Consider the following 24,163-nt stretch of genomic DNA (forward strand, 5'->3'; position numbering starts at 1 on the left):
TGTAATCACTGTAGCTTGTGTAGAATTAGCATATAGTAAATATTCACAAAAGATAGTACATAGTTACTTTTTATTATCTGGACACTGCTATAAGAAAATATAATTCTTTATCTCAAACTTATGAGTCAATTTTCAAAGCATGAATGAGAAGCAGAATCCATCTGAGGGTAATTTTATTTACTCCAGGTTCAAAAACTCATAAACTCACCTATGCATTTTCCTGAAGCCCAGAGAAGTTAATAACTCCCCCACACACACACACACACACCCACAACTAAGAGCCTACAAGGAGAAGAGATAAGCAGAGACAGGGCTAGAATCAAGAATCCTTAACTCTAATACTAGTCCTGGGTGCCCCCAAACCAGCTGCCACTCTACCCTGCCACTGTCTCCATTTGAACCCCCACCTGACCTTGAGCTCATCCTGGCCCAGGATGCAGCCTGTCCTTTTTCCTTCCAGGCTGTCTGGTCAAGCATGGGCTGCTGAGCAAGCATGGCTATCGTGGAATTGAAACCTAAAGGGGCATCTGGAAGGCAAGTGGGATGTCTGGAAGTAATAAGCTTGTGACTGCTTGTTCATTTGGCACCCAGTGGGGGTAGCACAGATTCCTCTAATCTCTCTTTCTTAAGAATCAATAAAAAATTAGTGATGCATTCAGCTGAAATTAAATAAATGAAATTAGGTTCCTTTTTTAACCTTTTATGGGACTGTTATTACTTTGGTCACATTCCTTAAAGTCACTCTGGGGCAATCTGACATATCATTTTGGTAACTGAAGTACAAATTTTAAAAACTGAGTCTTGATATCCTGAGAAGAAAAGTATTTGGTTGGCCACAGGAGGTGGGAGCAACCAGAAGAAAATAGCTGATTTGATCTGAGCACAGAAGGATCACTAAGTAAGGCTGGGTGTCCCCGGCAGGAAGGACCAGCGTGAGCACAGATGTGGAGGGAAGAAACACAGCATGTGGGAATTCAGACATCATTGTAGTGAGCATCAGAGATTGACGGGGGTTGGAGTGAGGCTGGTCGCAGAGGTTCCTGCACTGCCCGTGGCCTAAACAGAAGCAGTGGGGTTACCAAGGAGGGCATCTTGACCAACATATTTCACTGCTTGAAACAACAGAATTGGAGGGCAAACTTGTCTTTTCTGACCCTAACTCAGAAGTGGGAGAGGAGACCTACCTGATTTCAAATCCCACCACTGCCATTCCTATCATGTGAGATTTTTATGGCAATTATTTAACTCATGACAAATCTGTTTTCTCAAGTACTGGAGATAATAATAATGCTCCCCTTAGAGGATTCAAACTCAATTCCCACATGGTCAGGCAAGTGAAATCCATAACTGCCTAGGCATAGTAGATCAAGGAGAAGTAGAAATTCCATTCAACTCCTAATGCTAAACGTAGTCAAACTCAAAATATTTTACAACATTGTATGTGCTGAACAAAACATACTTGGCCAACTTGTAGTCAGCGTGTGAATGTTTGACTATCTCATAAGTCAAATATTGATTGATATAAGATTGTTTCAAGAATTAAGTGAGACAATGCATATGAAATGCTTCATACAATAGAGAATCCATACAAAAGGAGTACATATATTCTAATCCATTTATATGAAGTTCAACATTAGGCAAACCAATCTACAATGAGAGAGACCCAAACAGGGTATACCTGGGCAGGGGATGGGTATCAATAGTGAAGGAGCATAAGGGAGTATTAAGAAATAAAAGGAGCATGTTGGAAATGTCCTAGTCTGGTTCTAAGTTGTTATCTGTGTAGAAACATACATTAAAAATTCATTTATCTGGTTGGCGAGGATGTAGGGGAAAAGGCACACTCATACATTGCTGGTGGGACTTCAAATTGGTGCAATTATTATGGAAAACAGTATGGAGATTCCTCAGAAAACTTGGAATGGAACCACCAGCTATTTCACTCCTTAGTTTATCCCCAAAGGACTTAAAATCAGCATACCACAGTGACACAACCACATCAATGTTTATAGCACCTCAATTCACAATAACCAGCTATGGAACCAACTTAGATGCCCTTCAACAGATGAATGGATAAAGAAAATGTGGTATATATACACAATAGAATATTACTCAGCCTTTAAGAATAATGAAATTATGGCATTTGCCAATAAAATGGATAGAGATGGAGAATATCATGCTAAGTGAAATAAGTCAATCCCAAAAACCCAAAGGCCGAATGTTTTCTCTGATATGCAGATGCTAATTCACAATAAGGTTGGGGGACCTAGGGAAGAATAGAGGTACTTTGGATTAGGCAGAGGGGAGTGAAGGGAGGGGAGTGGGTATGGGGATAGAAAGGACAGTAGAATACATTGAACATCATTACCCTATGTACATATATGATTACACAACCAGTGTGATTCTACATTATGTACAGCCAGAAGTATGAGAAGTTATACAACGTATATGTATGATGTGTCAAAATGCATTCTATTGTCATGTATAACTACTTAGAACAAAATTTTAATATTCATTTATCTGTACACTTCCACCCTGTGAACTTTATTGTATACAAGTTACACATTAATCAAAAAGAATATATTAAAAGAAGTCCTTCATAGTATAATAAGTGTTTAATAAATTGCTGTTGTAGCTGTTATTATCATTACCATTTTTATTGTTATTGTTATTGTTAAGCCTCAAGGTCAATATACCAGCAAAATGACAAATAAGCATTCACCTAAGACTCACTCTGTTCTGGGAACATATGTCAGATTATATTTTCTAAAAATAAATGTATGTATGTTGAGCGTATCACTCCCACATGCTCTTGCTACATCATGAATTTCATTCCTTCCACCAAGAAGTAACATCAATGTTGAAAGAACGAACAAGGCTCATTGTAGGAGAAAATGCCCTTTTTATTGAGGAACAGCTCTGTATATTTATAGAGCCAGGGGTTTTTTTTGACAGTTATGACAGTTTAATGGTTAAACAGTTTGACAGTTGGCATGGGGTGCTTTCTGATTGGTGAGTAACGATCATGTGAGCCAGCAGGGCTAGTTTGATTGGTGGGTAAGGATCACATGAGCCAGCAGGGCTCACCATTGGATGGCTCTTCTCGGGGGATGGGGAAGTTAGTCTTTGGAGCCCTGGCGACTCCCAACAAATGTCCCATCCTCTTGAATCCAGTCTAGGCTTATAAAACTACTCTCATCAATAGAGCATGGAAAACATGTCATGTGGCTTCTGAGATTAGGTTATAAAAAAGCACATGGCTTCCATCTGGCTCTCTCTTGAGACACATGTCTGAGAGGTTCTTCTTCTCCTCAAGATGTAAGTCTGACTACCCTGAAGTTGCCATGTTGGAGGAATCACCTACACTGCCTTGAGAAAGATGTCTAAGAAGCCTTGGCTGTTCCAGCCTTGATTGTTAATGTCCCAGTAGCCCAGGCACTAAACACATGAGTCAAGAAGCCTTTTAGATGACTCCAGATACCACCTAATTCAACCTCATAAGAGACCCTGAGCCAGAACCAATCTGAAAATCTTCTTCTGAATTCATGACCCAGAGAAGCCACAAGAGATAGTAAATGATTATTGCTTTAAACCAATAAGCAAGCGTTCAGGTGACCTTGTAGGCAATAATGGATAACACAGAGTTTGCTACCTGGGAGGGGTGATGCTATATCCACAACAAAAGAAAACTAAAAGTGGAGTGATGACCTTGAGGGCAGAGGTGGAATCTAATGGCCTTCAAGGAGGCTATCCATAAGAGCTTAATGGAAAGATAAAATTAAATGATGGAGAAAAGAGAGATCTTTGTTATATAGAATATTAGCCTCTTCAGGCTGATATATATATATATATATATATATATATATATATATACTGAAGCAATAGAAATTTATTTGCCTACAGTTCTGGAGGCCAAGAAATCCAAATCAAGGTGGTGTCTAGTTAGATTATTTGGGAGAGTCCTCTTCCTGAATTGCAGATGGCTACCTTCTTACATGGAGGAGAGAGAGTTGGATCCTCCTCCCCAGCACTATAAGGATTAAGGTTACCCTAACGATCTCATTTAACCTTTATCACCTTTCCATAGGCCATACTTCCAAACACAGTCACATTGGGGGTTAGGGCTTTAATATATAAAATTGGGAGAAACACATATTCAGCCTAAAACATATAGTGAGGACAAATTTAGAAATACTATTTTTTGTGCTAAAAGGGAAAGCAGAAAAATATAGCTAATACATTAACTGATTTAGCAAAGGAGATTTCCAAGTAGAATATTGAAGGTGCCACTTGGCTTCTGATTGCTTATAATAAAAGGTGAAAAGAGGGAAGACATGTTAAAATAATTTTTTTAAAATGAGCATAAAAGAGCCAAGACTTGCTGAGTTTGAAAATAAAGATATCTGATGCCTAGACTCTCCATTCAGGAAATGATACTAAAAGTTTAAAATGGCCTCCAGGCAAAAATCAAATCCAGAGTGCTGTCAAGGAAATGCAGTCTAAAGATAAAACTGGGGGAATGAACATGAAGCCTTTTATTAAGATCTCGGAAATACGTAAGGTGGTGCTTCTGACAGGAAAGCAAAGAATGGGGCTTTTGGTGATGTTGATGCGGTGTCCCACAGCCACCTCAGAGGAAACCCGAGACAAAAGGAGCTCATCTTGTGAATATTTGTGGTTGTGACTTGTATCTACTGGAGTGAATGCCAACAAGAACCACAGAGTCTCGTGGTGACTGTAAGCTGATTGCTGTGTCTGCAACACTGTGTACTTGGAACAAGAAGGACCACAAAAATGGGTATTTGGATCTCCAAACCGCTACACAAATACAGGCTGAGAAAAGCCCCAGTTGCGAACACTGTTTCTAATGGAAAAGAATGGATGACCCAGGTGCCTTCTGTCTCTGAGCTCAGAGGGTGGAACCAAGAGCCACGGAACTATTCACAGCCATGGGACTGAGTTCTAATCCAGAAATTGCCAACATGCCCAGCAGAATTTCAGGATTGCTAAGGAGCCCTGGGTGCTCACCATTTCCCTTTTCTCCCTTTAGCAGGAAGAACTCTCATGGTTATCCTATTGCTACCTCACCCTGTGGATTAGGCAAAGGGAAGATAGCATGTTTCCTTTGTTCAAGGACTTATATATTAAAAGGAACTGTATAGGAGTTACTGTATTTGAAGAATACACCCAAGGAACCTCATTACACATCAAGGGTCAGGACCTCATGATGAAACTGTCATATGATGAGACTTTGGGGGATTTGGAAGGAGTGAGTGGGAAGGATGTGAATCACCAGGAGCCAGCAGGTAGATGAGGCAGCCCGCCCCTCGGGAACCCTGACTCTGTGGTGTAATCCCCTCTCACATAGAATCAGGCCTGGCTCTGGGTGACCAATCTAAATCAAAGAAGAAATCAAATGAGACTGGGTCACATCAGGGCTTGTGGCTTCTGCCTGGACTCTCAGACCTCATGCCAGCTTCTATGATGTGAGACATTCATGCTGCTCCATGGAGAGGAACCAAGCCCTCCCCAACCAATAGCCACTGGCCCTGGGAGTCAACTTCCTTGAGAGCAGATCCTCCAGCCCTCAGTGACACCTGACTGCAAACCCATGAGAAACACTGGGGCAGACCACTCAAATGTGCAGCTCCAGAATTTCTTTTCCAAAGAAATCTTGAAGAGCAGCTCAGTTTGCGTAATCTTTGCCTGCCGGTTCACCTCACCAAGCCATATCATTCATAGACCAACCTGGTAGCTTCTTCTCTGCCCAATGGTGACTGAGGGAACTAGGTGACTGTAGTATTTGGTGCACAGTAGGGCGATGAAGGCAAAGGAAAAGTAGTGGATCTGCTGGCCCAGGATGCCAACATTGTGTGCCACTGCCAGGGAGGGAATAATGCTGGCCATACAGTTGTTATAGATTCTGTGAAATGTGATTTTCATCTTTTACCCAGTGGGATAATTAATCCAAATGTTACTGCATGCATTGTAAATGCTGTGGTAATTCATCTACCTGGATTGTTTGAAGAAGCATAGAAAAAATGTTCAAAAAGGAAGAGGTCTAGAAGGCTGAGGAAAGAGGCTTATCATATCTGACAGAGCTCGTATTGTATTTGATTTTCATCAAGCAGCTGATAGGATCCAGGAACAATAGAAAAAAGAACAAGCAGGAAAAAATTTGGGTGCCACAAAAAAAAGGGCATTGGCCCAGTTTATTCTTCCAAAGCTGCTCAGAGTGGACTGCAGATGTGGGATCCTGTTTCTGACTTTGAAGGCTTCTCTGGGAGCTTCAAAGTTCTAGCTAACCAGTACAAATCTATCTACCGTACTTTGGAAATAGCCATTGAAGGTGAATTACAAAAACTCAAGGGTTATATGGAAAGGATTAAACCAATGCTGAAAGATGGAGTTTATTCCCTATAGGAGGTCCTACATGGACCACCAAAGAAAATCTTGGTAGAGGTGCAAATACAACATTGTAAGATATTGATTTTGGGACTTACCCTTTTGAAGCTTCTTCAAACTGTACTGTTGGAGGTGTCTGTACAGGTTTGTTTATGCTGCCTCACAATGTTGGTGAAGTGTATGGAGTTGTGAAAGCTTCTACCACTAGAGTTGGTATTGGTGCCTTTTGTACACAGCAAGACAATGAAATTGGAGAATTATTACAACAGAGGGTAGGGAGTTTGGCCTGACTACAGGAAGGAAAAGAAGATGTGGCTGATTGGATCTTGTTTTACTCAAATATTCTCATGTGATCGATGAATTTCCTGCACTGGCCCTTACCAAGTGGAATATTTTGGACATGTTTATGGAAATCAAAGTTGGAGTTGCTTACCAGTTAGATGGTGAAATCATACCTCATTTCCCAGCAAACCAAGAAGTCTTAAATAAAGTTGAAGTTCAATATAAGACTCTCAGGAGGGAATACAGACATATCAACTGTGAGGATATTTAAAGAACTACTTGTTAATGCACAAAATTATGTTTGATTTATTGAAGATGAGCTTCAAATTCCAGTTAAATGGATTGGTATAGGTCAATCCAGAGAATCCATGATTCAACCGTTTTTAAAATTTCCAGAAATACTCCCTGAGAGGGAGGGGAAAGATTTTCTTAAATATTTCTTTAAGACCTGCAAATTCAAGGATATTGATGTGAGTTTTAAGCCCCACAGTCGTTTCGAGTCTTTTAGGAAGAATGGCTATTGTGGAGATAGACTTTGGCATATTCCAGTGTCACTCCCCTCAGCTGGAATAATTGCTTTATCACATGTTGCTCCTGCTGCTCAAGGTGCCACGTTTTCTTACTATAGTAAATCTTACTATAGTAAATCCATGTTGTTTGAAATCTAAAATAGTTACTTTCAACGTAGTTTTTATTCATTACTGTCATTATGTGTTCTTAGGTTTTACCATGGTAAGAACAATTAATGCAGTTTTGCGCAAATATTTTACATACTGATCATTCACTGTAATCTTTGCTAGAAATTCTTTGTTAGAAAAGGATGAAGAGAGAGGGTTCTGTAAACTGTTGCAATGCTAAAAATTCAGTTTAAATTGTGAACTGTTTATTTTCTGCTGAAACCATTGCAAAATTGAGCTTTTGGCGGGGGGAGGGAGCTTATTCAGAGGTCCTTTAATTTGTTCAGAATACAACTTATTTCTCTCTATAAATTATTTAATACATTGAACATTTAATTAAATGTGCAGAGAAAAAAAATATTCCCCAAAACAACAATCTTAATGTTAAAAAAAGTAAAACGTATGTTGTGATATTTGATAGATATTTTTCTTGAGTTTCAGACATTAACTGAAATGTATCTTTCCTTTTATTTTAACACACCATTATTTCTATGTCTAGTGGATTGATTTTTCAACATTGTGCCTACAAATATATGTACAAAATCATCTACAAATGTCTAAATGAACCCAAATTGTTGGCCATAATTTTGATCATGACTTCATTTCTCCTTTCTTGGGAAAAAAAAGGGGGGGTGTTATTTTGACAATTAGACTTAGCATATTATGTTGTAGCTTTTCCTTCAATGAAATATTAAATGTTTAAATTAGGTGCCACTTTATTTTATTATACCATCAATAGTTGATTAAAAAGAACCAAATATTTCTAGTAAAAAAGAAAGGAAGGAAGGAAGAAAACTTGAATGGGTGTTATGGTTTGGATGTGAGGTGTCCCCCAGAAGCTCACATGTGAGATCATGCAATAAGGTTCAGAGAACTGATTGGGTTGTGAGAGTCTCAACCCAGTCAATGGATTAATCCCCTAATGAGATTAACTGAGTGGTAACTGAAGGCAGGTAGGGTATGGCTGGAGGAGGTGGGGCATTGGAGGCATGGCTTTGGGATATATATTTGTATCTGGCAAGTGGAGATTTCTCTCTCTGCTTTCTGATCATCATGTGAGCTGCTTCCCTCTGCCACAATCTTCTGCTATGATGTTCAGTCTCACCTTGAGGAATGGAGCCAGCTATCTATAGATTGAGACCTCTGAAACCATGAGCCCCCAAATAAACTTTTCCTCCTCTATAAGTGTTCTGGTCAGGTCTTTTAGTCACAGCAGCGAAAAAGCTAACTAAAACAATGGGAAACAATGATTACTGTTGTTTAAAGCTATAAGTTTGGGGGCAATTTGTATCACAGCAGTAGATAACTAACACGACTCTACAGGGCATACAAATACAATCAGCTGTAATCATGGCCACAAAGAACTTGCAGTAGAGTGGAAAAAAAAAATGTGGAGACACTGGTGAACACATTGTTTAGTGCCGTAGTCTGGCTGGGCCCAAAATAACCGAGCTACCACAAAGCCTTATAGGTTCAAAAAGCAACTCTTTATTCCCGAACTCTCACCGGCACTCTACACACACTTCCCGGGAACACACTCCCTCCACCGGGCTCCGCGCTCCAATTCTCCAGGAAGCCCGAGAGAACTCTCAACGGGAACTCCAAAGTAGCGGGCGACCGAGGGCAACAGGATCCGCCCTAATCCCAGAGCCGCCCTATTCCCGGAGCAGGGTCACCTTTCTACCATTCCCGCTGGCAAAATGCCAGGCGTCATTCCACTAAACTGTGGCTCTCAACAGTTTAGGCCAGCATGAGGTTCCCTTGGCCAGAATGTTAAAGGGCAATTCTTTCTTCTGCTGAGAAGGTGAGGTGCCTGGGGCAGTGAGATATTGGGAGACAATTTCAAGAAGAGACTAGTGCTTTAGACAGGAGAATTTCCATTCAACATGAAACTATCAAGTCCTGGCTTTGTTGTTGCAAAAGAGAGCTTTCCATTTACTGAGGTGCTTGCTTTTGCTGTCACCATGTGACAGAGGCAGGTGGGGATTATTGCCCTTGTAACATAAAGGACAAAACTAAGGCCCAGGCCCAGGGCACTACCTGCTCCAACAGCTCTCCATAACAGTTGCCTTCCACTGCCCAAAGACCCGAAAATCAAAATGTCTCAAAGCTCAGTCATAAACACACTTTAAGGAACAACATGGAAGGGAAATGCAGGCCAATTGCTCTGATGGGGACCCTCAATAGGTAATAACAGACTTTGGCTCCCTTAAAACAATCTTTCATACCTATTAAAATCTGTTCCTTAGGCTGCTGAAGTTGAACTAATACTCTAGCCAAGATTGTATCTCTAGGTACTATGTGACCTCAGGTCTTTCTGGGTCTCGGGGCCTCATCAACATTATGTGGGGTTATACCGTCTGTTCCCTAAGGCTCTGTCATTGTAGGATTTGTAAGGAATTAGTGTGGCCTTCAGTGTGCCTTCAACCCTGATGTTGGCATAATAACACCCAGCCATTCCCATCTTGAGTTTCCAATCTACAAGATCAATGCCAAACAGGAAATTGCAGGCGGTAATTTATTCTGAATTCTCCCACCATGGAGTCTGTTTAATATATATTGCTACATGAACTCTAATAAAACATTAAACAGACAAAGAAGGTTTCTGACAGCCCTCCTGGCCCCCTGACATATGCTCCCCTTTCTGCCAGAGCCCCCTGGAGAGGGGACCTCCCTGAGATCGCAGCTGTGATCAAGAATAACTGCAGAGAGCCAGACAGGAGGGTGATTGCAAAAACAGCCAAGCCCATAAACTTAAATGACATAAGAAAAAAATAAAACATTGTAAAAATAATAATAAAAAGGCCACACTTTATTAATATCAGAAGACTTCTAATCAATACCTACCATTGGTCTGAATATCTACAGGAGGAGTATCTGCCTATCCATCCCTGTACAATTGACTTAGTCCTACTGTATTAGTCTGGGTCCCCCAGAGAAACAGAACCAGGAGGGGATAGTGAGGGAAGGAGAGATTGATTTACTATAAGGAATTGGCTCACACAATTATAGAGGCTGAGAAGTCCAAGATATTTAACAGCATCAAGTGGAAGACCCAGGAGAGCCAATGGTATAAATTTCAGTTCAAGCCCAAGGCCAGAGACAGAAGACTGAAGTTCCAGTTCGAAGGCAGAAAGAATCCTTTCCTACTCAGCCTTTTGCTATATTCAGATCTCCGGTGTATGTGTGAGAAAGGCCATCTGCTTTGCTCACACTACCAATCCAAATGTTAATCTCATCCAAAAACATCCTTAAAGACACACCCAGAATAATGTTAACCCAAATACTTGGGCACCTTTGTGGCCCAGTCAAGTTGATACATAAAATTAATCATCACATTCACCCAGGCCCCCAGTATTGGGGGTCATCCTAAAATATAGTAAGATTAAGTTAGATCTGAAAACTGACCACTTTCAAATCTGGGGCCTGGTCTGCAGGGCTTGGCTCCAGGGACCCAACTTAGCATAGAGCTGAGCCATTATCCTTTCATTTGAGAGAAGAGTAAACTGTCATCTTTCCTTATTTCATCAATCTCTGCATTAGCATACAGAATCACAAATAGCTAGAAATCCATCAACACAGTAATGAAAATTCAGTAGTATGAAGGCTAAATTTTGATTCCCCCAAAGCAAGATGCCTGAGAGCTTTGGGCAACTGTTGTGTCCATGCTGAACAAAGAAATGACCAATGCGTCCAAGTCATAGACTGGCATGGGAAGCAGAAATGGTCCAGCAAAATATGCAGACCCAGGACAAGGCAGGTAACAGGGAATGGATGGTGCTTAAGTAGCTTCTGTGTAAAGAGGTCAATTTTACCCTGGGGAGTCAGGGTTGGCAGTTAGCATACAGCCCACTCTGAAGTGTGCCTCCTATTGTGTGTGGCTGACTTAAATACAATTATGACTAGGGTAACTGTTGAGTAAACAAAATACACCATCTCACTTCTTTGTTAACCTATTTTTTTTTTTTTTTTGGTACCAGGAATTGAACTCAGTAGCACTCGACCACTGGGCCACATCCTCAGCCCTATTTTGTATTTTATTTAGAGTTGCTTAGCACCTCACTTTTGCTGAAGCTGGCTTTGAACTCGTGATCCTTCTCTCAGCCTCCTGAGCCACTGGGATAACAGGCATGCACCACCACACTTGGCTTTTGCTGACCTTTTTGTTAGAGTGACACATTCCTAAATAAAGAGCATATTCTAATACCATTAAGGCAGAATGATTTAATTGCAAGAGCACATTCAGTGTGTGCAGTGACCACCACAATATGCAGCAGGGACAGACTCAGGAAGCAAGTCCCTTGTTCCTCCCACACACAAGAGGACAGACAGAGCCTCTCCCAGCTGAAGTGGGTGAGCCCCTCCTTACCCTGTAGTGAGGCAGAGGTCTCATGTGTCTTGACTCCTAGCCCAGCACTGTTTCTGCTATGCTGTGAAGAAGCAAAACTCCAGCCTGACTCAGAAAAAAAAACCCAACTGTCTGTCAGGAAAAAGTGGAATATCAAGCACCAGGAATCCCGTCTCCTGTCTTGGCTCCATATTCCTCCCAATTCCTCCACTTCAGGGCATCACACACACACACAGTGCACACACACACACATACACACACACACATACATGAACACTCATACACATTCACATGCACATGCACAGAAGCCCACTCACTGTCAGGCATCAGCATCCAAGGTGGGTGTGCTGTGGTGAAGATATGAGAACAAAGCTTTTTGACTGTCCTGGTCACAAGAAACTCAGGGCTGCAGAGGACATGCAGCCCAAGCATTGGCTTGGCTGCAGGATGGCACAGCAGACACTTTGCTCTTTCCCAGTGATGCAGACGACCCATCCCCATGATGGGTGGTGTGACCCATAAAAATTCATGTGGCCCATAATTGGCCTTTCTTATCACAAACCTGCTTCCTCTTTGACTTCAGTCTCTGCCACCCACTTGTCCCCAAACTGCCCCCAGACTACAACCCTGGAGACTTGACCTGCACAAGGACTCTTTGACCCCAGAGCCTCCCAAAGACTCTTAGGACACCTCACAGGTTCTCCAACTCCAGCCCTGAATGCACCAACCCAAGTCCTAGCTTCTCGCCCAGTGTCTGCTCAGGCCTAGCTGTCCTAGGCAGACTAAAGACAATATCAGGACTTTCCCTCCATTCCAAATCTGCGTCCAGGACACTAGGGGATGCAATCTGAGTAGACATGTTTCCAAAGAAGACATACATATGGCCATCCAATAAGCACATGAAAAGATGCTCAACATCAAAAGTCGTTAAGGAAATGCAAATCAAAACCACAATAACATACTGCTTCATACCCATTTGGATGGCTACTATAAAAACAGAAGAAAAATAGTAAGCTTTGTCAAAGATGTGGAGAAAACAAAACCTCATGTATTGTTGGTGGAAATGTAAAATCACTGTGGAAAATAATTTGGCACAGAATTTCCATATCACTCCCAGATGCATGCCCAAAAGAATTGAAAGCAAGCACTCAAACAGATATTTGTATAGCAGTGTTCATGGCAATAATATTCACAATAGCCAGAGGTAGAAAAAAGCCAAGTGTCCATTAATGGATAAATAACAAAATGTGGTACCTACATTCAATGGATCCTATTTAACTATAAAAGGAAATTAAATTCTGACACATGTTATAACATGAATGAACCTAGAAACCTTTATGCTGAGTCAAATAAGCCAAACACAAAAGTACAGATAGTGCAACTAATTTTACTTATAGGAGGCACCTAGAGTAGGCAAGGTCATTGAGACAGAAAGCCAAATAGCAAATACCATAGCCTGGGTGGAAAGAGAGCATGGAAAGTTACTATCTTATGGGTATGGTTTGTTCAGGATGATGAAAAGCTTCTGGAAATAGAAAATGATGTTGGCTACTCAACATTGTGAATGTATATAATCCAATTGATTTGTACACTTAAAAATGGTAACTTTTGTGTTACACATATTTTAACACAATAAAAAAAAAGAAATTAAAAAAAAAAAACAACAATCAGGGACTGGGGTTGTGGCTCAGTAGTAGAGCACTTGCCTAGTGGCATCTGAGGCCCTGGGTTCGAACCTCAGCACCACATAAAAATAAATAAATAAAACAAAGGTATTTAAAAAAACTAATTAATGTGCTTTACCATTTAAATGGAAGATGGGAAAAAAACATAGTTGACTCTTTTTTTTTTTTTTAAGTATCGGGGATTTAACCACTGGGCCACATTCCCAGCCCTTTTTTATATTTTATTTTTAGAAAGGGTCTCACTGAGTTGCTTAGGACCTCACTAAATTACGAGGCTGGCTTTGAACTCTCAATCCTCCTGCTTCAACCTCCCGAGCCACTGGGATTATAGGTGTGTACCACCACACCCAGCAGGTTGACTCCCTTTTGATGTCCACTGCTTAAAAGAATTTTGAGCAGGACAAACCTTGGAGACTTATCTTACTCCCAGGCTAGGTCTCAAGCACTTATGGGATTAATTAAGAGGTTCTCCCAGGAATGCCCAGGACAGGACAAAGGCTCCAAGGTAGATCATGGCAAGCCATTGCTCTCATCTAGGTGGTGATGGGGTCCACAGGCAGGAAGGCCAAGTGGCTTTTGGGATGAGATGGGGTCAGAGAGGCCACAAGCTTACTGCATCTTTAAATTAAGGCTTATGAACTTCCTCTAAGTTTCTGAGCAACGGGTATAGTACCTTAAATTAACCAACTTCCAGAAGAACAAATAAGCTCTACCTGCTTGCCCAGAGGAGGTGGTAGTACATTGTAGGAAGAACTCAAGCTTTGGCATCCCACGAACCTGAGTTCAAGTTCTGACATTTAGCAAGTACATGGCCTTAGACAAGTGGCTTAACCTTTAAAGGACTTAGTAAGGGCGGTAATACCTACATCCCAGGAATAGTGCAAGACTAATAATCAAACACTTATTACATGCCAGATGCAGTCCTCAGCAACCCCATAAAGCAGATATTTATTTATTAATGAAGACTTTACTAATTTAGAATTTATTAATGAAGAAACAAAACAACTTCATTTCTCACTCATCACACTTTTTTCTATGTCTTCCACTTTTCTAGGCCTTAGGGAAATGGCAGCAAACCAGACAGACACATCCTGGCCTCCAACAGTATCCTTCCCAGCAGAGAAGAGAGGTAGGTAACAAGCTCAGGTGACTTCTGTGTGTGTCCTGAATGTAAGGATCAGGATGTGCCAAAGGCTTTGGGAGCAGCAACGGGGGTCTGGTCCAGAACATCAGGAAGACGCTCCCAGAGACATTAACAATAAAGTTGAGACATGAAGATGGAGAGGAATTGGTCAGAGAAAAATGAACAGAAGAAAGGAAAGCAGGGATAAGGGACCCACCAGGTACACAGGTAGAGCTGAAATCAGGAGGCCTGAATACAGCCTGTGTGTGGCACCCAGATGGAGGTCATCGCTGCCCTCCACCAAACTTCAGAGATAACAAAGAACACAGGGTTGCAATTCAAAGACCTGGCATCCAGTTCCAGCTCTGGCCCTCCTTGAGCAATTCTCATCCCAACTCTGGATCTCAATCTCCCAAATGTGAAGAAGCAATTTATAACATTTGGCCTCTGAAGATTGGTCTCACTTCATTCATTCATTCAGCCAACAATGACCAACTCCCTCTTACCTGGCCAGCACTTTTCCAGAATATGAGAATATATCACTGAACAAGAGAAAGACCCTTGCCCTAGAATAGAGCTTGTATTCTAGAGGAGTGAAGACAGCAATAAATATACCAAATACATAGCAAATAAAGGAATAATATAATTTTTTAGAAAGAGTTGGGTGCTGTGAATAAAAAGAAAAGCAGAGCCAGCATTGGATTTCATTCTAGATGGGGTGCTTAGAGTGGGCTGCACTGAGGAGGCATATTGAACTGGTGAAGATCGAAGGAGGTAGATTTCAGAACTATTGGAGGAGGGGGCAAAGGAAATAGTAAAGGCTCCATGCAGAGGGCGCACACCAGGTTAGAGAAACAAGGAAGCCAGCTGTTGCAGCATAGCATGCAAGGGAATAGCAATAAAAAATGGATCCCAAAGGGTGAAGGGAGAAGACCAAGCAGATCACTTGATAGGCCACTGTGAGGACTCAGGGTTCTGTAAATTGCTCCAGAGCCCCCAGCCTCCTGGTCAGTGGCAATCCCTTTGACATACTTGGGTCCCTGGCAGGAATTTCAGGATAGTGATGCCAGCTCAGACTCTTCCTCCAGCTGAGGGTTGTGGCACCCTCTCAGTAATGGCCTCCCTGTGCCTTGGCAATGAACTTGGCAGCCTGGACTCAGACATGCAGTGTGGGCCTCACACAGGCCACATACCCAGGGATCTCCTAGCCCATTACTCAGCAAAGCTCACTCTTTCTGGCTCAGCCTTTCCCCTCATTGCTGGACACAAAGGAGATAGAAAAGAAAACTGTGTTCTGGATTGTTGATGGTTTGGTTTTTTTCCCCCAGCCGATGCTTTTACTGCTAATTGATCTTTATTGCTCACTTCCATCATTTGGAAACCCATTTCAGCCTCCAATTGCTCTTTGTGCCTCTGAAAAGTAAAAAATCACTAGGCTTCTAACTGAACAGTAATTATCCTGGTATTGCAAGGCCAACCAGGCCCCTTACCCTAGTCCATTACCACTCTTCTCTTTCCAAGTTGGGAAAAAAAATATATGAATCAATGCAAGGCAGTCATTTATTCTCCACTTTACGGGCTGCACACCAAATAGGTTGTCAAGATCTTTTAAAAACCACTTTCCTCCCTCACATTCTGCTCAGCAAGTTGCTTTGTCTTCCTCTCAGCCATTGATTTTCACATCTTGTTAGGGTTGTTCTATGCTCCTAAGGAATTAATAACAAATTAGCCAAAGTCCATGAACTGCAGCTCAGCTCGCTGGGCTTACCTGGACAGCCAGCCTGGGCTCTACTTCCCTTCTCCTTCATACAAGTGAATGGGTGCCCTCTAGGATGGAGCCTGGGCTGGAGCAGCCTTGGGATTCTTGGTCTTACCCTGCATTGCCAAGAAAGAGTAGGAGACTGCTCTGCATTTGAACTTGGCATCCTGAGAACTGAGTATTGGAAAAGGGAGGAGACCACAAGAGAGTGGTAGAAGGATATCTTTTGGAGCCAGACAGACCTGAGTTTGAATCCAATCCTAACCACTCACTGCCTGTGTAGTCTTGTGTCACTGGCTCAAGTGTCCTAGTATTTGAGTCACTGAAGATCGCCATGAGTATTGTCATATGGGTATCAGAACTGTGAGCATCCAGCTGCAAATCATGCTGAGTGTCAGCAATGGGGAGGGGCCAAGGAAATATGATAGAAGAAGCAGGGAAAGTGCAAGCCTGGAGCTGGGTGGCCGCCTGGCCAAAAAAGCAGACCTTTGAATGACAAAATCAGGAATCCAGATCTCAGTGTCCAGATCACTAAATATCCAGGTTCATTCCAGGTTGGCATCAGTGTTCAAGAAGTAGATGCTTGAGTCCAGGGGGGACATTGCACTATTGGCAAAGCAAGAAACAGAGCACTATGGCTAAGAGCAAAGACCAGGAGCCAGAGTTCTTCAGTCCAAATCCTGATTCTGCCACTTACTAGTTTGCAAATTCCTTTCTTTCTTTCTTTCTTTCTTTCTTTTTTTTTTTTGGAGGGAGGGGAGGGAGAGGGGGTTGTTAGATATTAAACTCAGGGGCACTCAGCCACTGAGCCACATCCCCAGCCCTATTTTGTATTTTATTTAGAGACAGGGTCTCACTGAGTTGCTTAGCACCTCACTTTTGCTGGCTTTGAATTCACAATCCTCCTGCCTCAGCCTCCCAAGCTGCTGGGATTACAAGCATGCACCACCGTACCCGGCTAATTAGCAAATTTCTTAACTTTGGGGCCTTGGTTTCCTTATCTGTAAAATAGAGCAAATCACTGTACCTCAAGGAGTTATTGTTAATATTAATGAGTTAATATAGGTAAATGGCTCAGAAAAGTGCCTGGCACCTAGGAAATGCTATATAGGGTGAACTTTATAAACAAAGAAAAATGAGGAAGGACTATCACAGAAAATTTAATAGCAATTTCCCTTTCTGTCCACTTGTAGTATGAGTAAAAACTATTCATGGCTTTATGAAGCCAGGTGTTAAGTTCAATGCTTCCCTCTCCCCCACCACCAACTCAATCAATCCCCTTGTCTTCCTGCCCCTCTACCAAGACTCAGCCATGCCACCATCACCCCTGGCCCCAATACTGCCTAAGCTCACCTCCTAAGTGTTCCCTATTCTCCCTGCCTCTAGTCTCACTTTTTCTAATCCATTCATCACACCACCAGCAAAGCGGTCATTATAACTCATGCATCAAATTGAATTATCCATATTAAGCCATTCCACGGGGCTCCTTCCAGGGTCTACAAGAGTCCTTAAAACTCCTTAGCATTCAGGGTCCTACCCTGTTCCCTACAGAGTCCTGTGACCTGTTTACTGTCCTCTGCCCCTACTCTTTATATTCCTGTAACACTGAACTTCCTGTTGTCACACATACTTGTGCACATGTACACACACACACATGAATATATGACACTCCTTAACACACACACACATACACACACACACACTTACATTCCATGCTTCATTTGTTCTGTTCTCTCTGCCCAAAATCTCCTCCCTGCTTTTACCACCCCCTCCCCATCTCAACACCATCACCATCCCTACCCATTGCTTGACCAGCTGCTAAACCCAGCTAACCTAAGACCTAGGAGTCACTTCTTCCTGGAATCCTTCCCTAAAGTCACTAGTTGGATTACACCCCTGTTTCCAATAGAATGATTCCAGATAATAAATTCCTCATTTTCAATGGTTTAAATCAATGGAAGTTCATTTCTTACTCCAGGGCAGTCTAATGAAGGTATTTGTGGTCAGCAAGCAGCTTTCCCTTAGATGGAAGTTTATGGATGCACCTTTTGGATCTATGATCCCTAGGGTCTCAGATCCTTCAGTATTCAGATAATGGAAAAGAAAAGATGGAAAGGAAGAAGCACACCCACTTCTTAAAATCCTTGGCCAGAAATAGTATACCCTGCTTTCACTCTCATTCGTTGGTGAGGACTAGTCACAGAGTCACTCCTAGGTGTAAGGAAGACTAGGAAATGTCGTCCCTGTGCCTTCCAGCTCTACCAGGTAGAAAATGGGAGTGTGTCATTTGGTGGACAATTGGCCCTTGTAGCCACAGGGCTCTTTTTTGTTCCTTTGACCAATAGAGTTACCACACTGTGTGGCTGTGATCCCTTTCCATGCCTACATCTCCCACAGGATTATGAGCTCCTTGAGGGCAAGGGTCTCACTCTCTAGTATCTGGCACCAGGCACCAGTGCTTAGGCCTGTTGGATGAATGGGACATGAGTCATTACCAGCTCAGGAACTGTGAGAGTTTGATCATGTGGGTAGAAGATCCTCCCTGCAGCAGCTGAGCCAGCTGGGGAGGGCAGAAACACCAGAACAGATCATGAAGGGAGATTTTTTTAGTCACCTTTTTCATCTCTGTGACCAAAAGTCCTGTCGAGAACAATATAGAGGGTAGGTTTATTTGGGACTCAAAGTTTAAGAGGTCTCAGTTCGTAGATAGCCAACTCCACAACTCTGGGCCCTAGGTGAGAAAGAACATCATGGCAGAAGAGCATGTCAGAGGAAAGTCGCTCAGGATGTGGCCACCAGTGAGCAGAGAGAGCTCTGCTCACCAGAGACAAAATATACATCCCAGAGGCACACCCCCAGTGACCCACCTCCTCCAGCAACACCCTACCTGTCTACAGTTACCACACAGTTAATTCATATCAGACAATTAATCTACTGATTAGATTAAAATTATCATAATCCAGTGATTTCACCTCTGAAGTTTCTTGCATTTTCTTACAATGAGGTTTTGTGGGGACAGCATGTATCTAAACCACAACAGAGATCTTTCCAGAAAATAAAATAAAATACAGGAGAGAATGTTTAAGCCTCTTTGAGAAGTTCACATCTTCATCTTCATGGTATTTCTTAGGCCCAAAACTGCTCCAGATCCTTAGGGTCTCAGATCCTTCAGTGTTGAGAGTTCCAAAACATAGACTCTTCTTGGTTAACACATGTAGCCCATACTCTACACCAAGAACTACCCATGAATCCTCACAATCACCCCATTCAAGATGAGAAAATTGAGGCTCAGAAAGGTTAAATTGTATGATACTGTCTCTACCCATGGACTCCTCTTCCTTCTCTGGAGCTCCTAAAAGTGCTGGAAAGGGACAGTTTCATCCCATCTTCCATCATTTCTGTCAGTAAGAATTAGGTTTTGGGGGACAGCAGATGTTGCTAAAGGGAAAAGCAGACATTTGGCGCTTTCTAACCCCTGAGTGTACTCTAGGACTCATGCTACATAAATATTATTAAGGTAACAGGCCTGCAACAGGAAAACAAACTACAAGATTACTCTTCACTTTGAGTTCGAAGCATTTTTCAAGCCTAGAAAGACTGAACTTTTCATTGTTGTTTACATCTTACCACATCTTTTGGTCAAATTAGAAAACAGTCAGGGTGGAAGCCAAATAATAAATTGCAAGACCTCAAGCCCATCTCAACATGACACCGTGCAGAATTAACAGTGATAATATTATGACAGGAAGCTGATCTTCTCTCTGCATTCAATGCCAGGGCGGTGAATACCCAGAGGCTAGCGGTGCGGAAACGCAGCTCTACTCAGCCATGCTTCACATCCCCTGCACCAGGCATTTCCATAATCTTAACTGGATAACAACCACAGCCCCTCCTGGGAAATCACTGCTTCAGAAATGTTTTCATACCGATGACAAGAGAAACAGCTGTAATTTGTCATTATAGAAATATCCAATTATCAGGCCACTGAGTGATGCCTCCAGCCTCCTGTCCTCGCTGCCATCAGTCTGGGCTCTGAGTTGCACACCTGTCAGGGCCAGGGCCTGCCAGGCAACCATCATGGAAGAGACTGGCTTCCACCTCCCATCACCTCCAGGAAACTTCAGCAGCCCCCATCTCTGGGGGAAGCCAGTGCCTCCGAGGCTTCCTGCTGATGCCACCTTTTGATGCAAGTGCAGGAAGAACAGATTATGAGCGGCTCAATGCCCACCAGCACTGCTGCCTCCTCTGAGAGGGCTACTGTCAAATTCTGGCAAAAATTGCTCTTTCTCTCCAGTTTTTCCACACAAGAAGATGAAGTGGCCTGCAACAAGTTAAAGCATTCAAACGTCAAAGCCAGGAAGGCCAGGTTTCCTAGCTATGTGACCCGTGGGGTATACTTGGGACAGAATTTACCATGGGTAGAATACACTGGGGAAAAACAAATCAATGAAAAATAGCTAAATCTGATACAATGATATAGCCAACATGTATAGTTACTGCATGCTATGTAAATATTAACTCATTTTATCTTCACAACAATCCTGCCAGTAGATGTTATTATTGTGCCTATTTCACAGATGAGGAGACTGAGGACAAGAAGGTTAAAGAATTTACCAAGGGTGCCTGGCTATGAGTGGTAGACATGAGATTTATTCCAGATAGTCTGGTTCAGGGGTTGTACCCCTAACATTTTCTGTTCCTTTAAACAAGTGTTACTATTGTCTGTGTCACAGGCACTTTTGTTAAGTTCTTGACCCATGAAATGTCATTTAATCTCCACAAAACATTATCCCAGATGTACAGATGAATTAACTGAGGCACAGAAAGATTAAGTAATTTTCCAGGGTTCACACAGCTCCTAAGTGACAGAGCCAGGACTCAAACCCAGGTGTTCTGGTACAGTCTGCAAACTGAGCCACTGTCTATATATACGTGTGATAGTTCCTTGACTACATTATACATTCTTGCATTTAATTAATCCTCCCAACAAACCCTTGAGAAAGGCACTATTATCACCCTCATTTATAAACTTGAAACTAAAGCTTATAAAATCTAAACAAATTACAGTTAGTAATTAAGGACTCGGGATTCAAATTCAGTCGTTATCTGGAAACTTCTATTTAAAACTTATGCTACAGCAGCATTTTACCCTAACCTCATGTGTGTTCATTCATAGGACTTGTGAATTTGAGTTTAACTGACCTAAAACACAAATGATCTCCTCAGCACTTGGCTCTAATGCCACCACTTCCACAATGGCTCCCTGCATCGCTGACAGAAGTCACCTCTTGTTCCTCTGTTTAACCTTTGAGCCAGGCTGGTTCTTGATCCCTGCTGTGGACAGTACTGCCATGCTTGAGCACAATCCCCTAGTGTGTGGTGGCCTGCCCCAGTCCTCACTGTGGAGATGCCTGAGAGCAGGGCTGGTGGGACCAGGGACTGCAGCATAAGAGAGCAGTGGCCACAGCCTGACCAGAAGCCTGGTGATAAACAAGAACCACAAGGGCAGGCATGGAAAAGATCACAACAGCAAAATTTGGAGAAATAGCAAGCAATTGGAAAGTGGTCACTAGCTTGGCAGAGCCGAGGAAGCTAAATCCTATATCAATAGTGGAGAACACTAAGAATTAAGGCAATGGTAAAATGCAGAGAATTTGGCAGCACTGGTGCTCCTAGGTCTGGGGATGAAGGAGGTAAAGGAAGTTAGACTGGTGAAGAATTATTTAAGAAACACTTATAACCCTGAATCCCTTCCCTAACTCTGTGCCTCAGGCACCTGTCCTGCCCCATTCCAGGGAAGACAGGAGGTCTATACTCTGAACAGAACAAGATGAGAGAGTTTGCACTAAAGAACCACAGAACCAGACAGAGGCCAACATGCCGTATTGAATGAAGAGAGAATGCTGAGATTCTCATCTTGCTTCCTGATGTAGGCTCCCAGAACAAAAGCACCCACTTTTGCCCTCCAGGGAACAGAGTGGAAGGATCTATAAGAAGAATATGATTGGCTTGAAATTGCTTTTTTAAAACAACATTGCCCTGACAAATGTCATAACTAGATCACCCTAGAGAAAAATCCCCACTTGACAAACACTACCTATAGGCCTTTTAGTCCCCAACTCTTAAACATGAGCAGACATCTGAAGATTACCTCAGAGACCTCTTGTTCCAACTGAAGAACAAGACCAAAGGAAACCAGGGTGGGTCAGGGACAGCAACCTGAAGGAAACCAAGAAGGACAACATTAAAAAATAACTTTAACATTCTCAGAGAAATAAAAGAGCATGTTATATCTGTGAAACAAGAATAGGGTGCTATAAAAAGAGGAGTGACACATTCAGAAAATAAAGAGGAGCTTCAGGAAATTAAAAATATGAGAACAGAAATGAGAAACACAATAGAACAGCTGAAGGGCTGAGGAGATCACCCAAAATAGTCAAAAATGAAGAACATAAGGTAAGATCATTAAAGAACTAATTCAGTAAGTGCAACATCTTACTAGTAAATATTGTAGTAGTTGAAATTGCAGAATGAGAAATTCAAGATTTTCCATATCTATAGACAACTAATTTCCAGATTGAAAGAATCACTGAGTGCCCAGAAAAATAGATTTTTTTAAAATACCCAACCCAAAGCACAGCAACAGGAATTTTCAAAGCATAAAGGACTTAAAAAAAATTCTATACAAGTTTTCAAAGGAGGTAAAGAAGAAATAGGTCACATATACAACTTAGGCATTAGAATAGTTTCAGGCTTCTCAAAAATAATTTCAGAAGATCAACAAATATATGAAAAAATATTCAACATTCTCTAGTAATTAGAGAAATACAAATCAAAACTACTCTATGATTTCATCTAACTCCAGTCCAAATGGCAGCTATTAAGAATACAAACAACAATGGCAAGGATGTAGGGGAAAAGGCACACTCCTACATTGCTGGTGGGACTGCAAATTGGAGCAATCAATATGGAAATCAATATGGAGATTCCTTGGAAAACTTGGAATGGAACCACCATTTGACCCAGCTATCCCACTCCTCCATTTATACCCAAAGGACTTAAAAACTGCGTACTACAAGAACACAGTCACATCAATGTTTACATCAGCACAATTCACAATAGCTAAATTGTGGAACCAACCTAGATACCCTTCAGTAGATGAATGGATAAAGAAAATGTAGTATATATACACAATGGAATATTAGTCAGCATTAAAAGAGAATAAACCATGGCATTTGCAGGTAAATGGATGGAGTTGGAGAATATCATGCTAAATGAAGTAAGCCAATCCCAAAACACCAAAGGCTGAATGTTTTCTCTGATATTTGGATGCTGATCCATAATGGGGATGGGACAAGACCAAAGGAAACCAGGGTGGGTCAGGAACAGCAACCTGAAGGAAATCAAGAAGGACAACATTAAAAAATAACTTTGGGTAAGCATGGGAGGAGTGGAGGAACTATATATAGGGCAAAGGGGAGGGAAGGGAAGGGAGGGGGCAGGGGGGTAGAAAAGATGGAGGAATGAGATGGATATCATTACCCACACGTGTAAGACATGAATGATGAGACTCTACTTTGTGAACAACTAGAGACTTGAAAAATTGTGCTCTATATGTGTACTATGAATTGAAATGCATTCTCTGTCGTGTATAACAAATTAGAATAAATATTTGTTCTAAAAATAATTTAAAACAAAAAATAATAATCCCAGATACTACAAAGCAGTAGAATAATGCCTTCAAAATTCCAAGAGAAAATTATTTGGTAAAAACCGTAGCCAAACTGTCAATGGAGAGTGAACATCCTAAAATATATCTTCAGGATATGAAATTTTCAAAACAAAACAAAAGAAAAAAGAAAAATGGGTATCTCGTACCTCCAT

At 41.9% G+C, this 24,163-nt stretch overlaps 1 long non-coding RNA gene and 1 pseudogene across 1 annotated transcript in view; one reads left to right on the top strand and one right to left on the bottom strand.

The window, feature by feature from the left end:
- LOC139706878 (uncharacterized) overlaps window positions 1-24,163 on the bottom strand; it is a 30,862-nt gene that overhangs the window by 4,063 nt on the left and 2,636 nt on the right. The window lies entirely within an intron of this gene.
- LOC114098155 (adenylosuccinate synthetase isozyme 2-like) lies at window positions 494-7,355 on the top strand (annotated as a pseudogene).

This window comes from Marmota flaviventris, chromosome 9, assembly GCF_047511675.1.
Source record: "Marmota flaviventris isolate mMarFla1 chromosome 9, mMarFla1.hap1, whole genome shotgun sequence".
NCBI classification, from domain to species: Eukaryota; Metazoa; Chordata; class Mammalia; order Rodentia; family Sciuridae; genus Marmota; species Marmota flaviventris.